The sequence below is a fragment of the Gambusia affinis genome, linkage group LG13, assembly GCF_019740435.1.
Source record: "Gambusia affinis linkage group LG13, SWU_Gaff_1.0, whole genome shotgun sequence".
Classification (NCBI taxonomy): Eukaryota; Metazoa; Chordata; class Actinopteri; order Cyprinodontiformes; family Poeciliidae; genus Gambusia; species Gambusia affinis.
This window is the reverse complement of record NC_057880.1, coordinates 9,273,569-9,288,203: the sequence shown is the minus strand read 5'-3', so window position 1 is coordinate 9,288,203 and position 14,635 is coordinate 9,273,569. Positions and strand designations below refer to the sequence as shown.

Below are 14,635 nucleotides of genomic sequence, written 5' to 3'. Positions count from 1 at the left end.
GGCATGCTGCTTTATTATTTGTGCCTTTTTTATTTTTATTAAATTGAATATAATTTCAAAATATTTGTTTTTTCAGATTGGCTAAAAAAGTGAGCTAATATTGTACGCCCACAGATTAATTTCTGAAGTACAGAAAAACAAATTTTAGATGCACAAATATGAACATATGAATTTATATTGAAAACTGATCCAATACTGTTGTAATAATAGTATTTACCATTATGTTTATCAAAATTGTATTTCAATTAATTTATTTATCACCTGAATAATTGATTACTGAATTACAAAATACTTGTGTACAACTGGCCTAATTGGTGGTAGATAGTCATCAGGTGAACATTTGTATAAATACTGACTTTTTCTTTTAATGTGACAGGCTTCTGCGCTGGAACCCGGGATCAGCGGTCCACCTGTCCTGTCGGTAAGTGCCTCACATTCTCAAGCCGACAAAAGGTATGCTGCATTTTCCCGCAATCATCAGTGCACATGCATGGCACTCACATTTTTAGCTTACCACAATGAGGGGTTGCAGTTTGACACAGTGTTGCTTGACAGAGTGATTGAAAAAGGAGACCAACTTTATGTCGGCGTTAAACAGCAACTGATCAGTGATGGAACGTTTCGTGACAATCACTTGACATTTGAAGAGATGCCTGACCATGTGTTGACTGACAGGAACATCTATGCTGTACACACAACTGGTTTAAGGGTAGGTCATGTTTTTGCTGGTAGCGGGAGCCCTCAAGGATCTCGACAATTGGGTTTGCCTCTTGCCCTGCAACTGGAATGTCTGTCGGAAAATGTCACCCATGCTTTTCTTTTGGTGACGCCAGAGTGCATTGCAGTTTTCAGGGACAGAAGCGGTCGGTTTGGAGTTTTTGATTCCCACTCAAGAAATTCAGCAGGCCTGCCCCACCCCAGTGGAACTGCAGTTATGATGACTTTCTGCAAACTGTCTGACATGGTCAACCATCTGCAGAAGCTTTTTCGAAACCGCGGCCCCAATGCCACCTATGAGTTTGTGCCAGTAGGTTTTGTCAGGGAGAATGACGACCCTTCTGAAAGGCCAAATTCTTCTCAGGATTTGGCCTTTCAGAATATTTCACCTGAAGCCACAAAAGTAAGTCCAACTGTCTTCAAATCCAAGAGCACCTCTGAAGAGGAAATGCCTCCTTGGCTTAGCGAAGTTGCAAACGTATTAGAGGAAACGGTTCCAACCATTCCAAATGTATCAAAAGCAACAAAAGCCAAGAGAAGAAAAATTAGGTACAGGGTCAAAACGCAACAGGGACAGAATGTACAAAATAAAGTGAAAAAAAGTTCCTCTGAAAAAGAAAGATATCTGAAATCTCCAACATTTAGGACCAAAAAACTACAGGCCTTAAAAGAAACATACATTCTTCATCAAGCACAGAGGAAGAATCAGATCAAAAATAGATATAGGACAGATGCGTCTTTCCGGAAGAGACAAATAAATTACGTTAAGTACAGATTCAACTTTGTCCACAGCTTCAGAGCCAAACATAAAGCCTATATGGCTGAGTATATAAGGAAACGGTTCAGAGATGATCCTGTCTTCAGAAGCAGACAAAAATCAATCATTAGGAATCGATTTAGAAATTATCCAGTCTTCAGAACCCAACACAAAAAGACAATGCGTGAATACATAAGGCAACGATTCAGAAACAATCCCGATTTCAGAAGCCGACAAAAAAAAACAATGCGTGGATATATGAAGGCAAAGTATCATAGTGAGCCTGGCTATCGAGTCAAACATAATAAAAAATGTGTTGCCAACAGAAGAGGCAGACTATCAAGGCAAGTACTTTCCAAAACTTTAACACTAGAACATGCTTTGCGAATCAGAAGAAAGTACAAAAGAAATGTAGGCTTCCACCTTGAAACTCCACGCCCTCTGATGAGTGACAAAATGAAAGCTGCGATACAAAACTTTTATAAGAACATTCAAAACGGACCCACATATGTTTGTACCGTGTGCCACAGAGCTCTTTTCCCCAATCAAGTAAAGCACTGCAAACGAGATAAATATACCAAGAATATGCGTGTAGTATCTGATTGTCTAACAGGTGCGTATGTTCATGTGTGTGGATCTGCCTGCTCTACCCCATGTTCTGTACCCGAAGAGAGGATGGGGGAGTGGATCTGCTACACATGTGACAGCCATCTAACTAGAGGAAAGATGCCATCGATTGCTGCTGCCAATAACCTTCACCTGGCTTCGGTTCCCACAGAGCTTGCGGAATTGAATGTACTTGAAAGGCAATTAATTGCAAAGATTTTACCTTTTGCAAAAATTGTTTCCTTGCCAAAAGGACAGCAAAGGGCAATACATGGAGCTGTTGTTTGTGTTCCTTCTGACATGGAAACAGTTGTAAACAGTCTTCCGAGGCCCCGTGAGGAAGCCCAGCTTTTACAGGTGAAGCTTAAGAGAAAAACCAAATTTAAAGGTTACCAATACTTTTACACAGTTAACATGAAAAATGTCTTGGCTGCACTGATAAAGCTTAAAGAGAGTCATCCGGATTACAAAGACATTAGTATAAATGAAAGTGCAACATTTGAGGGTTTCCAAGACGACCAGCCAGTTGAGGACTCTGATCTACAGGCACAGGAGGCTGAAATGGATGCAGCAACAGACCAGCAGCCTGACCACATAGGGGCAGAGCATCAGGCACTTCGCCCTGGTCTGATCTTGGACACCTGCATGCAGCCTCCTGACATAGCACAGGAAGTATTATCATATGGAGAAGGGATTTTCAGCATTGCGCCGGCTCAGGGGAACAAGCCCATCTCCTTCTTCAGTGTTCCAAGACTTGAGGCCAAGGCATACCCTGTGCATTTCCCAACTGGGATAAATACATTAGATGAATCCCGCCGTGTTGCACTTTCACCGAGTATGTATTTCAATGTCCGGCTTTTCTCAATAGATACTCGGTTTGCCAAAGACCAGAGTTACCTTTTCTTTGCTCAGTTTGTGACAGAAACTCATATTGCCAATGATAGTATGTCCATTCAGACAAGAAAAGGTAAACCAAGCGCCAAAGATGGGAAAAATATTTCCAGCAAAATGCTCCAGAACAAAGAGGAGTTGGAAAAATTGATCCAAAATAAAGAGGCCACCCGTTTCATGCAACCCTTGAGAGGAACTCCTGCTTATTGGGAGAAAGGATTACGGGATTTGCATGGTGAGGCAACTTGGAAAGCCCACTTTCTTTTGCACATTCTCCGCTGCTGAAATGAGATGGCCAGAAGTCATTGAGGCCATCAAAGGTCAACATGGGGAGCAGGTAAGTTTTTCTGAGCTTGACTGGAATGCAAAGTGTGACATTCTAAGGAGCAACCCTGTCACTGTCATGCGGATGTTTGAAAAGAGAGTGGATGCACTGTTTAGAGACCTCATTCTTTCCCCTGCGCAACCTATTGGACCAGTTGAGGATTACTTTTATCGTGTGGAATTTCAGGCAAGGGGTTCACCCCATATCCATGCTGTGATATGGATTAAGGATGCACCTGAAATGGAAGACCCCTCATTTTGCGGTGAAGTCATAAACTTCATTGATCGTTATATATGCTGTCAGTTGCCTGATGAAATCAGAGATCCAGAGCTTCACAAAATTGTATCAGAGGTTCAAATGCACAGCAAAAACCACTCAAAATCATGCAAAAAAGGTAATGTTGAATGCCGATTTGGATTCCCCAAACTACCAATGGACCGCACCAGAATCACCGTCCCAGTAATTGACTTTGATTTTGAAAATGATGCCGAAAAACCAAAGCAAAGTAAACAAAAAGGTAGGAGAAAGTCCAGAAAATCTAGATCACCATTTGTCTCAAACCTACAAAGAGAGGCAAAGAGAAAACTGAAACCAATTAGGGATTTACTGAAAGATGACAAATCATCTTTCAGGGATTTGTCAGAGTTACTCCAGGCTTGTAATATGACCAAAGTAGAGTACAATGGCCATGTGGATGCTCTCACTTCTGGAATGGTGGTAATGATGAAACGCGATCCTAAAGATAGCTGGGTTAACGCGTACAACCCCGATCTCCTGCGTGCATGGAACGCCAACATGGACATTCAGTATGTGCTTGACGAGTACAGCTGCATTGAGTACATGATGTCCTACATAGCCAAGCCAGAGCATGAAATGGCGCAGTTCCTCAAGTCTGTTGTAGATGATTTAAAGACGGCCAATGTTAGCCAACGCGATGAGATGAAAAAGATCATGCAGGCTTATTCAAAACAGAGAGAGGTCAGTGCTCAAGAATCCGTTCCTCGAACTTGTAGCCTACCTCTCAAAAAGTCCTCACGCAGTTCTTTTCTTCAAACAGATGAAGACGGTGTAAAAATGAGCCTTCCGATGAGTAAACTCATGAACCTGTCCCCAGATGAGGAAAATGTGTGGATGACAGGATTGCCGGAAAAATATCTCAACAGACCAGAAACGTTAGAATTCGAACACATGTGCCTGGCAGAATTTGCGTCAGAATACCGGGTTCTATATGGCAGACAAATTGAAGGGCCAAACGCAATTCCCCTCCTTAATGATGCAGGATACATCCAGAAAAGAACTATGGGCAAACCTGCAGTTATTAGATTTACTCGTTTCTCTGAGAAAAAAACCCCCGAAAAGTTTTACAGGCGGCTTCTGAAGTTGTATTTTCCTCATAGGCAGATGAGGACCTTAAAAATGAGGAACACACAACCTACGAAGCCTTTTACAACAACGGGTTCCGTGGTAGATATCGGGCTAAACATTATGTGGATTTCAATCGCAAAAGGTATGAAGGGCAAGGTAAAAAAATTGACAAAATTATGGAAGAATTAAAAAAGCAGGGACCGGTTCGAAATGCGTGGAACACTTTTGCACCCGAGGTTGAGGTAGACCGTTTAGAATGCGCTGCTGAACGACCACCATTGCAAGAAGATGAAGAGCAAGACCCTATTCCAGATTATGAAATTGATGTCAGCACTGTAGACATGCCAAAAATCGAAGCTCCTAAATTGAGCCCTGATTTCATCAGACAAATGTACAGGAGTTTAAATGAGACTCAAGCGTCCGTGTTTTATGCCATTCGCGATTGGTGTTTGAAGCGCGTCTGGGGTGACGACCCAGAACCGTTCTTTTATTTCTTGACGGGAGGAGCTGGTTGTGGTAAATCTCATGTCATCAAATGTGTTTACCAGGAGGCAACCAAGCTCTTGCGACAGCTTCCTAGACTTCTTGAAATTGGTGACATGTCCAAGCCTACCGTGCTCCTCACAGCTTTTACTGGTACTGCAGCGTACAACATTTCAGGGAAGACTTTACATTCCATCTTGAAACTACCTAAAAGTTTAAAGCCACCATACAAGGGACTTGGAAATTCTTTGGATGACGTGAGGGCAGTTCTTTCTAATGTAGAAATCTTAATCATCGATGAAATCTCCATGGTTTCCAAAGACCTGCTTGCATATGTTGACTGGAGATTTCAACAAATCAAGGGGAACAACAGGTTCATGGGTGGGGTCTCTGTTTTGGCTGTGGGGGACTTCTTCCAACTTCCACCTCTTGGACGAGCTAAACCTCTTTGTGTCACCGAGGATGGCATGCTTGATATCTGGAATGAGAATTTCCAGATGATCACCTTAATCATGCGGCAGAAAGATGACCGGCGTTTGCAGAGCTACTGAACCGAGTTAGAGTTAAAAGCGGATTTGCTTTGTGAGGATGACAGGACTCTTTTGATCCAAGCTGTTACTGACCCAAAGAATGTCCAATGGATGTCCTACACATTTTTGCAACAAACAAACAGGTGGACACCCATAATGCAGCAGTTGTGGCCTCTTTAGGTGCAGTAACAGTTGATATTGAGGCAGAGGACTACAAAAGAGTTACAAAGACAGGAAACATGATTTATTTGGGCTGTTGTATAGCGGGCAACAAACGAGACTTGTGTAACAACATACAGGCTGGTTTGGGTTTTAGGGTAATGATTATAAGAAACTTGGATGTAGAGGATGGCCTTGTGAATGGAACGTTTGGCACCATTTCTGATATTGTCACTAGTACCAAAGATGGAAGGACTAGTGTAAAATTAATTGGACTCAAATTGGACAACCCCCTTGCTGGACATACAAAAAAAATTCAGGGTAAACCAGACGGCTTCGTTTACATTGAGAGATTTGAGGAACAGAGTAGCGTAAAGGGTGGTGCGACGGCAATTTCAATCAGGTTAGCCTTTGGGTGTACGGCACACAAGGTCCAAGGGATGACTATGAAGTCTGCGGTCATTTCCTTGAAGCGTATTTTTGAACCTGGAATGGCATATGTCGCCCTCAGTCGCACAACTTCCCTGGAAGGACTTAAAATCATTGATTTCGATGAAAGTAAGATCTACGCTGACGAAAACATCAGAGCAGCTATGGAATCAATGAGAACAGAATCGTAATTGCACACCAGACCGCTCTTGCATTTTCAGTCTGGTCATCAGGGTGCAACATTAACAATTGTCCACCACAATGTCGAAGGTCTTGTCTGTCACTCTGAGGACATGAAACAACATCATGAACTCATGTTGGCAGATGTCTTATGCCTAACGGAGACTCATTTGTTTGGATCTTCTGTTCCAGCTTCTTGCCAAATAGAGGGCTATTCTTTCTTTTCACGGAACAGACATGTCTCCTACTCGAACAGAGTCGACATTGCTACCAAGAGGGAGGAGTAGCGACTTACTGCGGAGTCTTCTCCAACCGCAGGAACGTAGATTCTTCAACCAGGTTACCGATCTTGAATTTAACGTCGTCAAAGTGGACACCCCAATCAAAACCCTCATCGCGACAGTTTACAGGCCTCCAAGTTATGATCTTAGAACATTTTTAAGAAATCTGACAAACCTCTTGGATGGCCTGAATTCAATGGATATTCAGCCCATTGTCGTGTTAGGAGACTTCAATGAGGACCTTATTCCTCCAGGGAAAAAAGCCATCAGTGAGTTGTTTAGAGCCAAAGGCTTTATGCAACTCATCTCTCATCCAACCACAGAAAAACGTACTCTTCTTGACCACTTGTACATCTCCAATCCAGAATACTGTGTCCAGTCGGGTGTCTTGCAGGCTTACTACAGCTACCACAATCCCATATACTGTGTGTTGGCTTTAGTATAAGCTGCATCTACAGTGACTTGCAAAAATAGTCATGTTTCTTGAAATTTTCCATATTTCATCACATTACAACCACAAATGTGGAAATACAGTGGAGAGATCAAGTATATAATATACACTGTTGATTTTTCCAGGTATATACTAAGTAATACACACTTTTCAGTTTATTTGCAAAAAAATCATTCAATCATGTATATTTTTAAGCCTCCCTAGTAGAGTCTATTCTGGGGTCCTGGAAAAGATGGTCCGTAAGACCCTGGAGAATGCATAGGAGTTCATCCAAACAATCTACATGTGTTTTGACAGTCTCCCTCTGGGAAGTATGGTGTCCATGGTCTTTTGATATGGGCTGTAAGGTTTCTTTGTGACCAATGTCAGAGTCTAGTCTGCATTGCTAGCAGTAAGTTGGACTCTTTTCTGCTGAGAGTTGGACTCCGCCAAGGAAACGAGCCTGACTCTGCTGGCAATGCACACCAGACTCTGACATCAGTCATAAAGGGACCTAACAGCCCCTATCACAGGGCCTGATACCCCATACTCCTGGAGAACCCCAGCATGGTTCCCAGAGGGACACAGTCGAATTCCTTCTCCAAGTCCACAAAACACATGTAGAGAGGTTGGGTGAACTCCCATGAACCCTCCAGGACTCTGCTGAGGTTATAGAGCTGGTCCAGTGTTTCATGACCATGGTGAAAAATCACACTGCTCTTCTTGAGTCCAACTTTTGACTATTTGACAGACCCTCCTCTCCAGGACCCCCAAATAGACCTTGCCAGGGAGGCATTACTCCCCACAAATATATTTGTGGCTGTAATGTGACAATATGGAACAGTTCAAGGGGTATGATTACTTTGTAAGCACTGTACATCTTAATCCCGAATTCATGACAGGAAATTCTTGTTGGAGAAAATGTTAACATCTCATGTCATTCTTAATATCACTTTATCTAACTGCGGTCTCTTTCATACATGCAGCAATCAGAAAGCAGTGTGGATTATATTTCTTTATCATTGTTACAGAGGGTTTGATATGTATTTAATCATTGTACACATTTGTGAATCATGGTGTAGCTTGTGGATTTTGTTGTAGGCATAAAAATATTTTTGTACAGTTTGTGAATCATTTCGATACTTATTTAGCTCCGTAGAAAGGAGAATTTATAATCAGGTTTTGTATGTATACATGAAGGTTTGAGCTTTGAGAATACGAAAGTGGCTGATCTTGAAACACTTATCGGTTCTCTGTAAGAGTAGTTGCTGGAAATAATTGGACCAGGAAGCAGCAGATAAAACAATCAGTTACTACACGTATATTCTTTTCATTTTTAAATCAAAATTAATTCAAATAGATATTCAATCTGGCCCAGAGCATTTTCCTTATTTTTCTAATCCGGTTACAGTAACTGTTATCCTTCGAATGAATCAAATTGTTTTGCGAAACTCGTTCTTTATTTTGTAGCATTCAATTAAAGCTCTCCTTGTTTTATCTCTCCCCAATCAACACTGTAGTTTTTACTGCTGCAGCCCCCTATTGGTTACTTCACTACAAAGACAAAAGTTCAACTCACTTTTGTCCTGTTGACTCCCTCCACATAGTCAGAATTTGTCTTGTTTTGGTGGAATTAACCCTTTTTTCTTCCAGTTTGAGTCTGTTTTTGCAGGTTATTTTGCAGGTTGTTCCACACAGAAGCTATCCTTGGAGGCTGCCAAGAAGAGAGAGAGGAAACGAGAACTGGAAGTTCAGCCTATGAAAGGTAGCAAATGTATCTAAATTGTAGCAGCCTTAAAAGTAGTTACTTTTTTTGTTGTTGATAATATCTGTTTATTGACGGAATGACTTGTGTATTTTTAGTCCAGAACACTCTGGCCTACCTCATGGACTTGGACCCACACCCAATGTGGAGAAGATGGAGTTATTGTTTCTTTAGAAAAGTACGTAACAAATTAAGCAAATTTTGTTCATTTTAACTTGAAATATATGATGTTGTATATGTACGTTTGATAGGAGGTATCCAGTGCATATATGCCCTTTTTTCTTGGGTCACATTGGTGTTTATATCTATGTTAATCATTCTTAAACTTTAGTTTAAACAAAGTTTAATTTTTACTTTATTCATTCATAAATCAAATAGATGTTTAAAAATGTCATGTATATTAATTTGGTTTTTGTCTGTTTTTTTACTACAGTTTGAGATGTGTCGCACCACATTGGATGCCGAAGAAGTTGGCCAAAGACCTTTGAAGAAGCAATTCTTTTTTGTCATTGTTTATAATTGTAAATAGTTTTTCTTGTATGTATGTATATATTTAAAATACTTTTATTTATACTATAGAGACTGTAATATGTCATGTTAGATTATAGTTTCAGTTCCTGTATGTGTATATAGTTATAGTTCCTGTATGTGTATAGTTATATAAGTTTTATATTTATAACAAGTGAAACATCATGGCAAAGCCATGATGTTTCACTTGTGAGAGTAAATCTGTCGGGCCTCACCTTGACACTCAGGCAACAACCCTGAGTGCCACATGGCCAGACAGGACACATGTAAAATAAAAAACAGCAAAATTTTTTATTTTATTTATATTCTTTAAATGTTGTAATTTTAGTTCATTGTAAACTTTAGCTGCAAAAACCTTGTAGAAATCTTTAACATTGTTCAATATATATTTAAACTGTGATCTGTTGTGTGTGTGGGTTATTTAATTAAATTTTTTTCTTTGTCACTATTAAGTAAATGTTCATGAACTGCCTTCTTGCAGTTCATTAACATTGAACAGTTCAATGCAGGGCTCATTAGAACTAATGAGTAAGCCAGTGCAATAGTATTAACCTTTGACCTAATGATAATAAATAGGACTACAAAAACGCCATATCTGTAGTTCTAACTAACCCTAATATGATTCTGCATTATCTGTTTCTCTCAAGTTAAGTTCATTAGCATTAGCATTTTAGCTTAAATAAGCTATTACATTTTTTCTTTAGTTTTAACCATGTTTAGTATACTGAATGGTGTAAGTCAAGTATAGACAACATGCTAGTGATGCCCCACATGCTACTGACAGCATTCATGCTAACATTAGCATTTTGTCTAATTTTAGCTGATTCACTTAGGTCATGCTGAATGTTATAACTCCATGTTAGTCAACATTCTTGTGATTCTCCACATGCTTCTTTTGAATTTTTGAGCTAAGCTTAGCATTGATGCAAATTCTTAGCATCAGAACGCTGGGTCCAAACCGACGGGCACACTTTGGCAGGCCCCAGTTAAATTTCTTCAGGAATTTTCTAGTATATTATTTATTATTCTTCCGTCAACCGGAATGCGTTTCACTCACCGCTGCAGCCCACCCACAAAAGTGGTATCAAAACGTGCGGCTGCTCCCGCAGGTGTGCTATTATTTTTATAAGGAATCGGACTTACGATGGCGACGTAAAAAGCGAAAAACGAGCAAAATTTCCAACTGCCGAAACGCAGAGCATAACTGACACCAACTGCCGTTTTTTTAGAGTGAGAATTTAAGCAGATTTTTGACCCCAAAGCGATTTTGAAATCGCTGTCACGCCCACAAATATCGCCCGATTGGTATCAAACTCGGTCATGACATTGATACGCATGCCTGCTCCGGTAAAATGTGTTCGATATTTCTCTAGCATTTACGGTTTTCTGTCAAGGTGCTTCAGAGCAAAATCATGGGACAGGGTAACTGACGCTCTCCCAGGTTCACTTCCATGTATTTCTGAAAAGTTTCTGCACAATTTTTTGTCTCATCACTGCAATTACTGTGAATGAGGTAAAAATATGAATTGCGGTACTATCGGAGACGACAAATAGCCCTCTCATACGCTTCAAACGGTTTTCAAATATGTATTACGGTTCCTGAACGGCAAAGGTTTGTTCGGAGTGCTTTTTCCATATTAATTGGCTGGGTGTCTCACAAAGATAGAATTTTTTTCCCCTCTTTCTGTCTCAAACACACTGACAGTTAGCAGCTGATCCATTACCATAGCAACGGAACACATGAGGCCAGAGCAGCTGATTTATGGGAGGACACTCTGGAATGAGCTGGCCTTTAGAACTACTTGTGTTTTGGGCATTTTATAACAGATTTTAACAAACCATTGTTACACACAGGATTAATGTGTCAATTTTTAAATAAAGCTTAATGGAAATTTCCCAATAAAAGCCCCAATATCTCTGCCTATATTATCTTTTCCTCTCAGGTTATGGCACTGGCTTGCGCAGCAAGCCAGTGCAATGGCATTAACCTTTGACCTAATGATATTAAATAGGACAATCAGAACAATAATGCATCGCCGTAAGGCGATGCAATAATATTAGAATGCTTTATTAGTCTTATCTTAAATAAACTATTAGCTATTTTTCTTACTTATTAGTCATTTTAAATATACTGAATGGAGTAAATCAATTACAGAAAACATTCTAATGATGCAATGGCATTAACCTTTGACCTAATGATAATAAATAGGACGACCAAAACGCCATAGTGTGGGCATTTAATATGATGCTTATGTTTATTTTTTTTTAAAAAAGCCTTCATATTGCCCTCAGGTTAATGCATCGCCGTAAGGCGATGCAATAATATTAGAATGCTTTATATTCTTCTCTCAGGTTAGGGATCTGACTTGCGCAGCAAGGCAGTCAATTAAGATAAGACTTTTACCTTAAATAAACTATTAGCTATTTTTCTTACTTATTAGTCATTTTAAATATACTGAATTGAGTAAGTCAGTTACAGACAACATTCAAATGATACCCCACATGCTATTGGCAGCATTTAGGTAAGGAGATGTTTGGCCTGCTTTGATCAGAAAAACTAACTGCTTCAAACTATTAGGATTCCATCTCTCCCTGTGTTCCACTCTCATGACAGTTGAGCTGCTCTTTAGAACTACAAAGACTGAAGGTTAGAACTACAACATGGTGGAACTGTCAGTTACTACAGAGGAGGACTGAGCTGGCCTTTAGAACTACTTGTGTTTTGAGCATTATAGAAACGATTTAACACATTCACTGTTACACATGGGATGAGTTTGACCATTTCTTATGATGCTTACTGAAAATTTCAAAATAAAAGCCTTGGCAATTTTTACATCATATATTTGCTCATTTTTGTTTGACGTGATTGGTTTATCCAAAGCACTCTTAGACACTGGATTAGTGTGGGCATTTAATATGAAGCTTACTGCAAATTTCAAAATAAAAGCCTGAATATGACCCTCAGGTTAATGCATCGCCGTAAGGCGATGCAATAATATTAGAATGCTTTATATTCTTCTCTCAGGTTAGGGAACTGCCTTGCGCAGCAAGGCAGTTCATTAGCATTAGCATTTTATCTTAAATAAGCTATTGGGTATTTTTTTTGTCTTTTTAGCCATGTTTAGTATACTTAATGGTGTAAGTCAAGTATAGACAACATGCTAGTGAGCTGATTATCATGCTGAATCGTGCATGTCCATGTTAGTCAACATTCTTGTGATTCTCCACATGGTTCTTTGGAAGTTTTTAAGCTTAGCATTGATGCTAATTCTTAGCATCACAACGCTGGGTCCAAACCGACGGGCACACTTTGGCAGGCCCCAGTTAAATTTCTTCAGGAATTTTCTAGTTATTTATTATTCTTCCGTCAACGAATCGCATACCGCTGCGAGCCCACCCACAAAAGTGGTATCAAAACGTGCGGCCCGATCCCGGCAGGTGTGCTATTATTTTTATAAGGAATCGGACTTACGATGGCGACGTAAAAAGCGAAAAACGAGCAAAATTTCCAACTGCCGAAACGCAGAGCACAACTGACACCAACTGCCGCTTTTTTAGAGTGAGAATTTAAGCAGATTTTTGACCCCAAAGCGATTTTCGCCACACGCCCACAAATATCGCCCGATTGGTATCAAACTCGGTCATGACATTGATACGCATGCCTGCTCCGGTAAAATGTGTTCGATATTTCTCTAGCATTTACGGTTTTCTGTCAAGGCGCTTCAGAGTGAAATCATGGGACAGGGTAACTGACGCTCTCCCAGGTTGACTTCCATGTATTTCTGAAAAGTTTCTGCACAATTTTTTGTCTCATCACTGCAATTACTGTGAATGAGGTAAAAATATGAATTGCGGTACAATCGGAGAAGACAAATAGCCCTCTCATACGCTTCAAACGGTTTTCAAATATGTATTACGGTTCCTGAACGGCAAAGGTTTGTTCGGAGTGCTTTTTCCATATTAATTGGCTGGGTGTCTCACAAAGATAGAATTTTTTTCCCCTCTTTCTGTCTCAAACACAGATGACAGTTACCAGCTGATCCATTACCATAGCAACGGAACACATGAGGCCAGAGCAGCTGATTTATGGGAGGACACTCTGGAATGACCTGGCCTTTAGAACTACTTGTGTTTTGGGCATTTTATAACAGATTTTAACAAACCATTGTTACACACAGGATTATGTGTAATTTTTTAATAAAGCTTAATGGAAATTTCCCAATAAAAGCCCCAATATCTCTGTCAGGTGAGTGCAGCGCCGTAAGCTGCAAAAATCTCTGCCTATATTATCTTTTCCTCTCAGGTTATGGCACTGGCTTGCGCAGCAAGCCAGTGCAATGGCATTAACCTTTGACCTAATGATATTAAATAGGACTATCAGAACACCATATCTGTAGTTCTAACTAACACGCAGTTAAAACAGAGCTTCCAATTAGAACTACTGGCTGTTTAGGCCAGTAAATAAGGAATTTAACCCAAACACTGTTAGCCATTGGATTAGTTTGGGCATTTAATATGAAGCTTATGTTTATATTTCAAAATAAAAGCCTTCATATTGCCCTCAGGTTAATGCATCGCCGTAAGGCGATGCAATAATATTAGAATGCTTTATATTCTTCTCTCAGGTTAGGGATCTGCCTAACCTGAGAGAAGAATAAAGGTAAAAGTCTTTATTAAGACTTTTACCTTAAATAAACTATTAGCTATTTTACTTACTTATTAGTCATTTTAAATATACTGAATGGAGTAAATCAATTACAGAAAACATTCAAATGATACATTCTACATGCTATTGCAACACTTAGGTAAAGATGTGTTTGGCCTGCTTTGATCAGAAAAACTAACTGCTTCAAACTATTAGGATTCCATCTCTCCCTGTGTTTCATTCTCATGACAGTTGAGCTGCTCTTTAGAACTACAAAGACTGAAGGTTAGAACTACAACATGGTGGAACTGTCAGTTACTACAGAGGAGGACTGAGCTGGCCTTTAGAACTACTTGTGTTTTGAGCATTATAGAAACGATTTAACACATTCACTGTTACACATGGGATGAGTTTGACCATTTCTTATGATGCTTACTGAAAATTTCAAAATAAAAGCCTTGGCAATTTTTACATCATATATTTGCTCATTTTTGCTTGACGTGATTGGTTTATCCAAAGCACTCTTAGACACTGGATTAGTGTG

At 39.9% G+C, this 14,635-nt stretch overlaps 1 protein-coding gene and 1 long non-coding RNA gene across 8 annotated transcripts in view; one reads left to right on the top strand and one right to left on the bottom strand.

Annotated features, from left to right (window-relative positions):
- Window positions 1-14,635, bottom strand: part of grid1a (glutamate receptor, ionotropic, delta 1a) — a 356,932-nt gene that overhangs the window by 122,884 nt on the left and 219,413 nt on the right. The window lies entirely within an intron of this gene.
- On the top strand, window positions 7,553-9,780 carry LOC122842111. The gene is made up of 3 exons (XR_006372490.1): window positions 7,553-8,918; window positions 9,017-9,096; window positions 9,352-9,780. It is a non-coding gene; the product is annotated as an uncharacterized LOC122842111 (long non-coding RNA).